The 13,460-nt window shown below is 33.6% G+C and overlaps 2 protein-coding genes and 2 long non-coding RNA genes across 13 annotated transcripts in view; 2 read left to right on the forward strand and 2 right to left on the reverse strand.

Annotated features, from left to right (window-relative positions):
* Positions 1-13,460, forward strand: part of LOC147839360 (uncharacterized) — a 963,858-nt gene that overhangs the window by 717,415 nt on the left and 232,983 nt on the right. The gene's annotated exons all lie outside the window — the stretch shown is intronic.
* The window catches only part of LOC147832235 (uncharacterized), a 165,773-nt gene that overhangs the window by 68,438 nt on the left and 83,875 nt on the right, over positions 1-13,460 (forward strand). The gene's annotated exons all lie outside the window — the stretch shown is intronic.
* Positions 1-13,460, reverse strand: part of LOC147839361 (uncharacterized) — a 62,304-nt gene that overhangs the window by 44,332 nt on the left and 4,512 nt on the right. The window lies entirely within an intron of this gene.
* LOC141379290 (uncharacterized) lies at positions 9,870-13,459 on the reverse strand. Its single transcript, XR_015518508.1, has 2 exons — positions 11,742-13,459; positions 9,870-11,157 (listed from the first exon to the last, which is right to left on the reverse strand). It is a non-coding gene; the product is annotated as an uncharacterized LOC141379290 (long non-coding RNA).

Here is a 13,460-nt window from a genome sequence, read left to right on the forward strand (position 1 = left end):
GAACTACTGGAACTGCTGAAATACTTTTTAAAACTACGTCGTACAGGTGCTTTCGACAGCACTTAATGCAAGGAAATAAGAATGTTCTTAAGAAACCCTGGTCCTTTCTTTGGAATCGAGTTGGCACAGATTCTGGGTGAATAAAGTACACCTTTCATCCTAAACTCCTCCTTGACAGTTTTCCCAGCACTACTGATGAGGCCTGTGACATAATTCGCTGTACTGTAGTTAGAACCACACCTTTGCAAACTTTTATTGTAATATGTCAAGTATGCTTTCAGGCTATATGTAAAGTAACAGCAAAAATCTTTAGCAGCTTGTACAGATGTGTTGAGACCTGAATGCCACAGATGACTTTAGCTCTGCAGGATGTTGGCCAAATTTGCCAGTGTTTTTACCACACCCCAACTTTCCTGTGGAGTTATTATAAAAAAATAACAATTAAAGGCATTATTGTGAGGTTATGATCTAAGGGTCATAGGTAATGTTATTATAAGGTACAGTTCATTTTCGTAATGAGCTATGAACTAACATGTCAGCATTTGCAAGATTTATTACACAGTAGGTTAAAGGTCATTTGTAAGACTATTGTTGTTTGTTCATTGTTCATAATACAAAATAAATTACATGTTGATTATAGAAATTTATAACACAAAGCATAAAATGTGGCAATATACAGTGTTTTTTAAAAGTTTAGGGTCAGCATATACAGTTGAAGTCAGAATTATTAATCCCCTTTTGAATATTATTTTCTGTTTTTAATTATTTTCCAAATGATGTTTAACAGAGCAAGGAAATTTTCACAGTATGTCTGATAATATTTTTTCTTTTGTAAAAAGTATTATTTGTTTTATTTCAGCTGCAATAAAAGCAGTTTTTAATTTTTTTAAAAAACATTTTAAGGTCAAAATTATTAGCCTCTTTAAGCAATTTTTTGATACAGAACAAACCATCATTATACAATAAATTGCCTAATTACCCTAACCTGCCTAGTTAACCTAATTAACCTAGTTACGCCTTTAAATGTCACTTTAAGCTGTATAGAAGTGTCTTAAAAATATCAAGTCAAATATTATTTACTGTCAACATGACAAAGATAAAATAAATCAGTTATTTAAAATGAGAAACTATTATGTTTAGAAATTTGTTGAATCTTCTCTTGGTTAAACAGAAATTGGGGCTAATTATTCTGAATTTAACTGTATGTATGTGTATGTATGTATGTGTATATATATAAATAATATATATATATATTTATTGATGTAACGGTATTGTAAACGGTATTGTACAGTATTGTAAAAGGTATTGTACGGTAAACGGTATTGTACCGTCATACCGCAATAGCAATTTTTTTCAATATTACAATTGTGCACTATGTGTGCACTTGCCTGCAAGTTTGGGAATACGACTAATAACAGTCATAAGGGCTGCAGAATACAGCACACTGTTCAGATTGATGCAGACATTGACTTGTACCGCAAAGAGACCTCTATCTCACTCATGGCTTGTCCTCTCAAGTGGGGGAAAGACAATGCACAACGTTACCCACTGCTGTCAACCTGGGCCAAGTCATGTCCCTGTCCCAGAAACCTCAGTCCCAAATAAGAGGGTTTTTTCTGTTGCAGGGGACATTGTAAATGCCCAGAGATACCAGGTTTTACCAGATTATAGTTATATCATTTTCCTTAAAACCCATCTCTATCCAAGCGAGTGAGTTAGTGATTAAATATTGAATGTGATGTGTTTTCAACAATACCAAATTGAAACTTTATTTTTTTACATGGTTTAATAATTTTTTGTTATTAAAATTGAAAAATTGAAGTTCCTGTTTCAAAGCTTACAGATAGATGGCTAATTTGTATGTCATTGATATGTTCAGTGCTAAGGTAAATAAACACTTTTGGGACTTTTTTCGAGTCTTTTCATTAGTTTTGTTTTTCCTGTAAATGATATATATATATATATATATATATATATATATATATATATATATATATATATATATATATATATATATATATATATATATAGAGAGAGAGAGAGAGAGAGAGAGAGAGAGATGTAGCGGTATCAGAATTTCACGGTACGGTAATACCTTGGTATGAATGGCACGGTACGGTATTTATTGAATCATTTACAGGAAAAACAAAACTAATGAAAAGACTCGAAAATCTGTTTTTATCTAATGTGAGAGTCTGCAATAATGCTGTCTGACCAGACTGTAATCCAGTCCTATAGAAGATGACAACAACTACTTAAAAAGCTACTACAAAAAATGCTGTGTAATTGCTAAATGGTGAATGAAATCATCTGTGTAGCAAGTATGAAATTGCATAGCTCAGAATATTATATAACAGTAATACAAATGCTAAATTTATATTTTAAATCATTTTTACATTTTTATTGGAATGATTGTTGTTTTATTTATTGGTTAGAATATTTATCACTCAATTTTAACTAACTGCATAACTGAATAATTAGCCTAATTGTTAACCAGTGAAATGATTGAGGATTAGCTGATTAATTAAATGAAATTGTTAGATTATTTAATTAAACTAAAAAAAGCACTAAACAGACATTTCTTAATATTATCAGTGCTGAAAATTATTATGCTGCTTTATAAGTTTGTGGAGATTTGTACAATTGTTTTAAATATTATAATTGAATTTTATTAACAAATTAAAAGTGAACGAACCACACAAATTCTACATGTCTGGTAAATTGACCAGTTTGCATTCTTCCTTGTTGATTAAAAAACATCTAATAATAATAAGCATAATAATTTTCAGCACTGATAATATTAAGAAATGTCTGTCGAGTGTTTTTTTGATGAATTGTTTAATCTCTTTTAATTAATCAGCTAATCTTCAATCATTCACTGGTTAACAAGTCGGCTTTGATTAATTATTAATTTAAATACTTGAGGAAATATTCTAACTAATAAATAAAACAACAATCATTCAGATGAATGTGAAAATGATTTAATATATGAATATTATGTCATCTTCTATTAGACTGGATTACAGGTCAGACAGCATTATTGCAGACTCCTACACTAGATAAAACAAGATCAAAAGAGTTTGACTGCAGTTTGCTGGTACATCCGACCGATCTAAACTCACATGACAAGTCTCTGGTCTGAAAAATAAAAGTAGTCAAAATCTATTTGCATGATCTGTTTTTGCATTTATAAAGTCTGGCTATCCTTTTTGCTCTTGGCTTGTGAGGTGAAATCTGTTTCCTAAACCAACACCTTTTAACAGGACTAATAACTGATGAAGAACAAATGTACACGTCGTACTATAGTCTATGCCAAATAGAAAAAGAAAGAGGTCACGGTTTAAGCACACGGGCCTAGAAGGCAGTTCATGACCTGTTCGTCCTGTAAGGCAATGACTCTGACATGCAAAGAAAACGTGTCTTGAAGATGGATTTTCAGAAGCGTAGTCATTGCTCTGCATGATTATTTGTCTCCGGTGGTCTGTTGTGCTTGGATACTACAGCATCTCTGTCTCAAACCCTGCTTCTTTTGAGTAAACAAGACGGTCATGTCTAAAAATACAGACTGACCTACTGTCTGCTTTGATTGTCACAGGTTCAAGTGTCCTACAGATGAAATTCATTCTCATTTGGAAAGCGTTACAGAACTAGTTTTATCTGATTGACAAGATTTTGATCTCTGTTGTATTTCGAACACAGTCGTTGCAACCTGAGCCAGAAGCAGCATTTATGTTGCCTTGAAAGCGGCGTCACTCGAGCCTCTAATGTGACCGCACTCGCTGCAGGGTTAATTAGGTCCAGATGCTATCGCAGAATTATCCCCGAGGGTATTGTGAGCAAAATATTTCAGTGGCAGCTCCGGCACAGATAAAGTTAATAACAGAAGGCCTCGGACTAATCGCAGAGAGCGGCTCTTCAGTTCACCCTTGGTGAGATCTGCTGGAATGTGTCCTTTTCAACACTCCTGGTGTGATCCGATCAAAATCAAAATAGTGGCGCATGTGGACGGAGTGAAGTGCTTTCTCCTCTCCCACCCTCCTTTTCCTGCTACTATGTAATGGATCTAATGATATAAAAACGGAGCAGATGGTCTGGATGTGAGTCAGATATGAAAATTAAAAAGCAATGAAAAATATCAGATTTTGTTTTCCCCTTCTGATTTCACTTTCATGTGCGAACAAAACGTTCTGCTGTGAGTTTATCTGCATGTTCCTGCTAAAACTTAGGTTATATAAAATTGGTTTCCTCCACTGCCAGCGGATTCTCTCAAAGAAATGTCGCCTTTATTCTGCATCATTTTCTTATTAGTTGTGTTTCTCCACAACTAGTCTACATGGGAATAACACCATGTTGTGCTGACGATGTGCCAGTGATCTCATAATTCGTACCTTCTCTTGGCATTTGTTTTTGCTCTTTTTCCTTTCCTCTGTCCTGTGTCATTTTACATAGCATGACTAGAGATGACTAATACACAGTTGAAACGGTCAATAATATGTTTTATACAATACTTTTTAGTATGCATTTCAAAAAGCTGCTAAAAATAGAGTTTAGCCTATTAAAATTAATAGCTATTATAAAGAAATTGAATCAGTTTATCTCAACCTTTTTTTAACATGGAAATCTCAATTACACTGGACAACCAAATGCATTTGTTTACTGTTTCAGCAGACTTGCTAATTCTCAACACTTGCCCACAGGAGGGCATTATTAATAAATAAATATACTCTATTTTTTTATATTAACTTAATAGGCAAAAGCAAAGGCGACATTATCAAACAAACTAATAGTAGACTGTTTGTGTATAAATTATGGAATGATTTACCTGTTAGCTTAAAATTAGAAGGTAATATCAGTATTTTTAGTATTATACTTAAAAACTGGTTAAAAACTAAATTGCAATGTACACAAACATTGCAATTTTGTTTTTAACCAGTTTTTAAGTATAATACTAAAAATACTGATATTACTTTCTAATTTTAAGCTAACAGGTAAATCATTCCATAATTTGTCTCCCTTAACAGAGAAAACAAATTGACCTAAAAAAGGTCTTATACTTTGGAACAAGGCAGTCACCATTAGCAGTTGCTCATGTGACAGCATTGGAACATAATTATTTAAACATTTAAGAACAAATTTAAGATAATAAAATTTCATAAAACTACCAAAACTAAAAAGGTAATGTTTAAATAAATAATTTCTACAAAGTATGTTGTACACAGTAATCTCGCAGACTTTTTTCGTATATAACGCATGTTTATTTTCCTCATTTAAAATATAAAAAATGTTAACAGATTAATATTTTTCTGCTCCTATAACTCTGTGGTTAGCTGTATTAGAAAATATAAACAGATGCTTTAATATAATGTTAACATATACTTTCTATGTGAATTTACGTTTTGAGATTTTACTGCAAATGTCACATCCATAACGCTGGAATTGCACACATATTATGCAATCAAAAATATTTAGTTTTGCTTTTCTTAAAAAAAAAAATCATCAATAATTTATATGAAATGTTTAAACTGTAAACTGTCAATACTATTGCCTGAATTACAAAAGGAAAACAAAATATTTCGTTAATCACATATTGGACGAATTAAAAATATTTTAATCCTGATTTCATTAGTATTATGTGATCTTTGCAGTTATAGCAAGTAGAATGTTTGGCTATAAAGTTGTAAAACTGTAAATTGTTACTGTCAATTCAGTTCCAATTTAGTAACTAAACTACCCATTAGGATTTTTCTTGCTATGATTTATTATTATTTCCAAACATTACTAAAATCATCCATGACAGAGTTGACAAACAATAAAACAACTTTTTATTCCCTAAAATAAACATTTAATCATTTATGTTTGCCAAAAGCGGAATTATAAAAAAAATAAATATGTTTTCTATAAGATACTGGAAATTATTGCTGTTTTTAAAGAGTTTTATTCCTTAACTTTTTTTATATATAAAATATGCATGCAATATAATCCGTCATTTTGCTTTTAACGCATATAATAATCTTTACAATAACTGTAGTGTTGTCACTATGCTGGAATTTACAACTTTGAGATGATACCTTCAAATAATATCAACATTCCATACCATTTTCTATATTTTGTGATTTTAAAATTTCTTAATGTTATAATTATTATTTAATGCACCAGGGCCAATATGGACATTAGTATTTTTTTTTAAGACTAACAAACTAATTATAAAATAGCAGATTTTCTTTGCATATTAGCCTACTTGTTAGTGGTAGAGCTAATTACAATTTATAGCCAATCAAAAAAGTATTATTTCGCATATAACATGTTTTAATCGACACACACATGGCGTTTCACGTGCTTTATCATAGCGCTCTGTGTGTGTGTGCGTCGGCCGCTCCCTGAAACATCTTGAATTCTCAATATTTATTCTATTCATTATTGAATTCTGAATTTTTAATATTGTTAAGCACAACAGTGAACAGTTCTCGATATTGTTTCTACAAATGACACACATAGCAGCACGCGTTTAGAGAGAGCAAAGCAAAAGCAAGATTATGAGTGGATATTTGTCGAAACATTGATGTTTTTGACACCAACTGCCTCAAAGTGCTTTTCACTCGTGTTTAAATTTTGTATGTTGCACTTTGCACGAACTTTACTACTAAAACTGCCTGTGATGTATTCGTTTCTGTGCCTCATTAACAGATAGTGAACCTATTATTTGCTTTTTACGTGAGAAAAATGCTATAATGTTTAAGCGGGCCCAATACATCTCCTGATTATCCCACTAAGTGCTGCTAAACTGTTTGTGTTTTTGAAGAATTTTTATTGTATGAATTACAAATGCATAAAATGGTATTAAAGGGAAGTGCCTTTAGTAATGCATGCTCAGACGTGTGATGCGCACAGAAACCTGCGCTCTATGCTGAATTAGTTTCACTTTCATTTTTTGCAGCCTGAATTGTTTAAAATGATTAAAACAGAATACTTTAATCAAGCTTGTAAATGAGTATGGCTTGCCAAAACATGTTTTTTTGAAGCTCATGGTCACATCTTATGCTGCTTTCTCAGTTATGAAACGCATTGCAAAAAAAAATTGTTGTTATCTGATGTAGGCCCAGGGTGGGCCAAGCTTCCCCTCATCAGCAGCAAAGAATTATTGTTGTATTGTTGAAGTGGTTAACTACAACAGCATACAGCAAATTGCCTTCTAGAGTCCAGACCAGGACACTACAATCTTTGTAATTTAAATGAAATGAAATGAAAGAGCTCTCTCATTCTCCATTGTCAGCAACATTTAAACCACAAAACGCATTGTCAAACGTGTCTAATTTTAAAAAGCTCCAAGATTTTTTGTGCATCAAAAATAACCCTGTAAGGTACATTGTCTATGTCTAGTATTATTGAGATACATGTCGTGTAGCTAACCAAATCCCAGATTTTGAATGTTGTCTCCATTGCTGAACGAATCAACAGGGAGAAAAGTGTGAAATGTCTTACTGTTCTGAACACAGGAAACACCATTCTTGCAAATGCATATGACAGAGGATGCCATCTGTGGACCCTGTGGACCTAAGCATTATCACTGATGTGTTGTTTACTGTAGTTTGCTTAGTAGAAACATTGAGATTGTGTGTTGAAATCAGCCTTAACATCAATTTCCTGAGATAAAACTTAACAAAACTTAACAGTCTGTAGCAGATTCTAGTATATAGAAATCCAGAATTCATTTAAGATCTAGAGCATTAGTTCATTCCAAAATGAAAGTTCTGTCATCATTTAGAGTTCAAAAGACTTCTGTTCACCTTCAGAACACAACTGACAATGTTTCAATAAAATCTAATGGATTTCTACCTCTCCATTGACAGCCTGTTTAACCAAAACTTTGACACTTCAAAACGTTAATGAAGGGATCATAAATAAATTCAGGTCACAATTTATTTTGATGGTCTGTTTGTTGAATTTAAGTTACATTGCATCTACATGCCCACTAATTCTCATTAGATTATAAGTAGACTGTTAGGTTAGGGTTGGGGTTAGAGTTAGTGTAAGTTGACATGTACTTGTAAAGTTTCTTAGTCAGTTAAATGTCTGTTGAAGGAGCAGTATCAACAGATATTAAGCAGACAGTCTGCTAATACTCAAATGGACCGTCAAAATAAAGTGTTACCTAAATTAATATTTACTCAGTGGTTTATTCCAAGTTATAATTTGTATATTTATTTACCTATACATTGATCAGATTTTGGATCATATATTTTTAAAATGACATCCAATTGAGTGGATAACATTAATTTATAAATAATAGTTATTCATTAAATTCTATGGATGATTACATTTAAATAAGCATTGCAGTTTATTCAGAAGCTTCCCTTTGGTAAGTCAGTGATTAACGTAGCAAAAAGGCAGCTGTGTTTGATTTTGGACACGGTTCAGTTTTTTTCTGGAAATTAGACATGACCAGATGACCTTCATCAAGAGACATTTTGTGCTTGGAGATGGAACAACATATTAAGGAGAATAGTCCAAGAGTGACACTTTCATGGCTTTAAAACTTATACAGTGTAACAGGGCATTTGTCAATAATTGGAACGATACTTGTTTAAAAAATCATTTAAATTTACTAGCTATTTACCTTGATTTGAGACACTGTTGAAACTGAGAAGCCCTTTTCCCCACATGCTCACAAAGTGCTTCTCAGATACGCTTCAGGAGGTGCTGGAAGTCATTTTTTCTGTAAATAACTGCAAATTACGCTGAAATATAGACCTTAGCAATTTCCTTTTTGTGTGTTTGTTTTGGCTTTAGATATAAATGTGTGGCTATAGATGAAAATGTCTTTAAGAGAGTCCTGTGGCATTGGCTCTGAGTGGAACAAAGGCAAATTTGTGCTATTTTGACTCTCATCGGCTCAGAGTTTACAATTAAATGCACGAGCAATCAAGTGAAGAGTTAACATGGCTCTTTTATTTTAAGCAGCTAAGATCTAAAGACACTGTTTGCAACGTGCACAATGTTAAAGTTTTCAGAAATCACATCTCCAGCCTGCCAGTTTGCGGTTCTAGCAGAGTCTGAGAATAGCAGCATGACTTTCCACATGTATTGTGTGCTCTTCGTGGTAAAGAACATGTGAATAGAAGCGAATGACTGACTTTGTGTGTTTTGGAGAGTGTATATGATTCTTAACCTCTGCTGGTCCCCAGACTGGTGGTTTTATTATGTATTTTACTCAGAATATCATCAAGGTCTGAACCCCAGAATGCTGTTTAAGACCATAAATCCACAATGTACACTTGGCTGTGTTTAATGGAATTATATCTCCTGGGAGGCCTGATGTTTTTGAAGACCAAACAGATATAATAACAGACAGTGACAGTTCATTCATGTCATGTGGAACACAGGTGCATCAATTTAGCAGAGGTACATTTTACGTTTTTGTTCCAACTGCCTACACACAAAATCTGTTCATGTCACACTATTTCTGAAAGGTCTCACTCAAATATACAGCAAATCTCTAAAATCAGAAGCTATTTCTCAGCCTTGAACTCAGTTTTCAACTTCATAAAACACTTTTTTTTCAAAATACTACACACAATTCACTACCTAAAACACAAAAATCTAGCAGGAAACTCCTTGCTCTCCTTTTCCAAACACAACCAGTCAAAATGTTACACTTATTCACTTGATCACACACACACACAAACACACACACACACACACACTGCTCAAATTTGAAAACACTAATTTCTTAACTGATCACAAAACAATTACTGCTTTACTGCAGTAAATCTGTAGTCAAAATCTGTTCTGGGCCAAAAAAAAAAAAACATGTTTGTCACCCATCCACAATTTGTAGTTTTGTATCTACCTCATATGTACTCATTCATTCATTTATTTTCTTTTTACCCCATATTTACTTTAATTTCTAAATCCAAACCTCCTCTAAAAAAAGAATAAAGAAATTCTTCTCAGCCTGGCTCTGTAAAATGTATGATGGCCAACCTGATGCCTGCATGACTCTATTTCAGGCATTAGAACCCCCCTCTCAAAACCCCTCAAACACAATTGTGTTTTTACTGTATTCTGGAGAGAATACTTTTGCTTTACATATATATTTTTTTCTACATTTGTACATACAGTATGTTTATGGTTTTGTTGTATGCTACTGTATAAACCAGTAATGTTTGGCCTAAAAGAGTGTCTGTTTCTACATGTAATTGGTGTTTACAGTGTACCAGTTACACCTTTTAGCAGATTATTTTAACTGTAGAACATTGTATTGAAATGTTGATATAAGCCCAAAAAAGCAAAGAGCTTTAGATTTTGAACAACAGTTTTTATATGGTATACCTAAATATTTAGTATTGTGAAAGAAGTGTTTGCCATTTGATGCAAATGCCTTATTCTGGCATGTGTTTATGGTATTTTAAATGCAGTGATACATTTTTGAAGGAGGCAGGTGTGAGGCATTCTGAATTTTGTGTGTGCTGTTTTGAGAATTGTGTGTTTTTTTTTTTTTTAAAGATGGCGCTGCTTTAAAAATGTGTGTGAGCAGTTGGTAAAAATTGTAATTTAATAAATACAACAACAAAAAATCATTGAAGATATTTGATAACTTGATAACTATATATTTTAAAAAATGATATCTACATCCAGATTTTAGGCTTGGCTCTTAAGCATCACTGACTGATGAATGAAATAAATAAATATTAGATAAACATTCCTGCACTTGAGCTGCAATAATTTTACCAATAACAACTCTTAAAAAATCAGGGTCAAATTTGTTTTTTTAAATGATTTTAAGTCTTTTATAGAGTAATTATTTGCAAAAAAAAAGTCATTTTATTTCAAAATGTTTTTTTTTTCTTGGAGTATCTTTCAGAAATCATTATTTTGGTTTGAATTTTGTGTAATGTATTCTTGCTGAATTCAAATATTCATTTTCCAATATAAATATTTTTTCAGGATTATTCATTTATTCATTTTCTTTTTGGCTTAGGCCCTTTATTTATCAGGTGTCACCACAATGAACCACCAACTTATCCAGTATATTTTACGATGCGAATGCCCTTCTAGCTGCAACACTGAGAAACATACATACTGTACACTCTTGCATTCACACTCATACACTATGGCAATTTTAGCTTATTCAATTCACCTATAGCACATGTTTTTGGACTGTGGGGGAAACCGGAGCACCTGGAGGAAACCCAAGTGAACATGCAAACTCCGCACAGAAATGCCATCTGGCCTAGCCAGGGCTCAAACCAGCGATCTTCTTGCTACAAGGCGGTTGTGCTACCCACTGCCCCACCATGATGCCTTTCTTAGGATTAGTTAATAGAAAGTAAATGTTCTATTATGTTTGAGGGAGCTTTAAGTGAGATTAATGTAGAATATTGTCATGCAGGAGGCACTAATAAACAGTCAAAAGGCTAGTTAATATGCAACTTGGTCCCCATCTTGGTGTTATCAATAAATAAATAAATAACTGTAGTGTACAATGATTGATATAAATGTAAATCTTCACATTTGGATACCTTTGCCATCATCTAATGCTCACTAATAGTTAATCTTTAATATCTGTTAAAAAATATTCTTCAACAAAACTCAGGTTTGGGGCAACATGGTGGCTCAGCGGTTAGCACTGTTGCCTCACAGCAAGAGCGCCGATGGTTCAAGCCCCGGCTGGGTCAGTAGAAATTTCTGTGTGGAGTTTGCATGTTCTCCTCGTGCTCCGGTTTCCCCCACAGTCCGAAGACATGTGGTATATGTAAATTGAATAAACTAAATCGGCCGTAGTGTATGGGTTTGAATGAGAGTGTATGGATGTTTCCCAATACTGAGTTGCAGCTGCAAGGGCATGCACTGTTTAAAACATAAGCTGGATAAGTTGACGGTTCATTCTGCTGTGGCGAACCCTAATAAATAAAGAGACTAAGCTAAAAAAAAAAAAAAGATAACTTAGACTTCACTTGTAACTTTAAAGCAACAATTTTTATTTTTGTGTGTGTGTTTTATTTATAATTTAACTAATTCAATTATTTACACAAAAAGGTATATAAAAAGTCACTGTAGAAGGTTTCTCTGTGGAGTTTGGGTGGTCGCAAGCACTATAGTCGTAGCTACTAGAAGTGTTTTACCACAGACTGTTCCTTATTTCCAGAGAATCCCACACCTTTCCAGACGGTAGCCTTTGAACTCAGCACTCAGTACCGCTAATTGCAAATTCACATGGCTGAAGCTGCCATCTGTCTGTGGATCCTCCTCAGCGCTGCTCTTCGTGTAATAGAAGCCATGTGTTTGTGTTATACGTTATTGCCATACCTGTCTGTTTCTGTCTCGCTCACCCTCTTGCTGGACCATTTACTTTGATATTCACAGCACAGAAAAACCATTGACTGGACCATGTCAAAGACAAATTCTACCTCTGGTCTTGTTGATGGAAAAGATGTCCAAAATTGAATACTTGCACAGTTTCATGTAATAAAAGATTGATGTAATGTATATTCTGAGGTTCATATGGGACATTGTGTGTTGACAGTATAAAGCCTGTTTTGAGCTAGGTTTTGTCTGACATCTTTGTAGCTTAGGGCTCTTTTTGTGACCTAAAATAGGTTGAGACATGTATCACCTTATACCCAATATATCTCACCTTTAGCATGATAATGTTTCCATTTACAGAATGTTCATTGATTCATGTGAATATACACTTGTCTGACCATTATTACAATACAGTCTTACACCTACTGGCACAAATCTCGTTGTCTATCCCAGTTGTAAGAGCTACAAATAATAACTTGACTTCTAGTTTGGTGAAGGAAAAATCAGGGTTTGGGGTTACATTCAGTATGGGGGAGTGTGAGAGATCTGCAGAGTGGATGGCAACATCAACAGCCTGAGACTCCTTCTCATACTTCAGCCTCCACATCAAAGTTCCTAAGAGCAAAGAAGGTCAAGTTGCTCCAGGATTGGCTAGCCCATTCACCAGACATGAACATTATTGAGCACGTCTAGGGAAAGATGAATGAGGAGGCATTGAAGATGAATCCAAAGAATCTTGATGAACTCTGGAAGTCCTGCAAGAACTCTTTCTTTGCCATTCTAGATGACTTTATTAATAAGTTATTTGAGTCACTGCAGAAATGTATGGATGCAGTCCTCCAAGCTCATGGGAGTCATACACAATATTAACTCTTTTTTTTACTGCACCATGACTTTATATTCTATACTGTACATTATTTCTGTTAAGTGACAGGACTTTTGTCTAAGCAAAGTCAGACCTGACTGTCCCAATTAATTAATTAAAAATCAAGGCATGATCATATTTTATTATGGTAAAATCAGCGTAATCTACAGTAGAGGCCTTTGCCTTTTATGTATAAGCTACTTCTGTTAACAAATTATCAACTAGAAGTCATGTTATTATTTGTTGTTCCTAAAACTTGGATAGGCGACAAGACTTTTGTCAAGTAGTGCAC

Source organism: Danio rerio, chromosome 20, assembly GCF_052040795.2.
Source record: "Danio rerio strain M-AB ecotype USA chromosome 20, GRCz13ab, whole genome shotgun sequence".
Classification (NCBI taxonomy): Eukaryota; Metazoa; Chordata; class Actinopteri; order Cypriniformes; family Danionidae; genus Danio; species Danio rerio.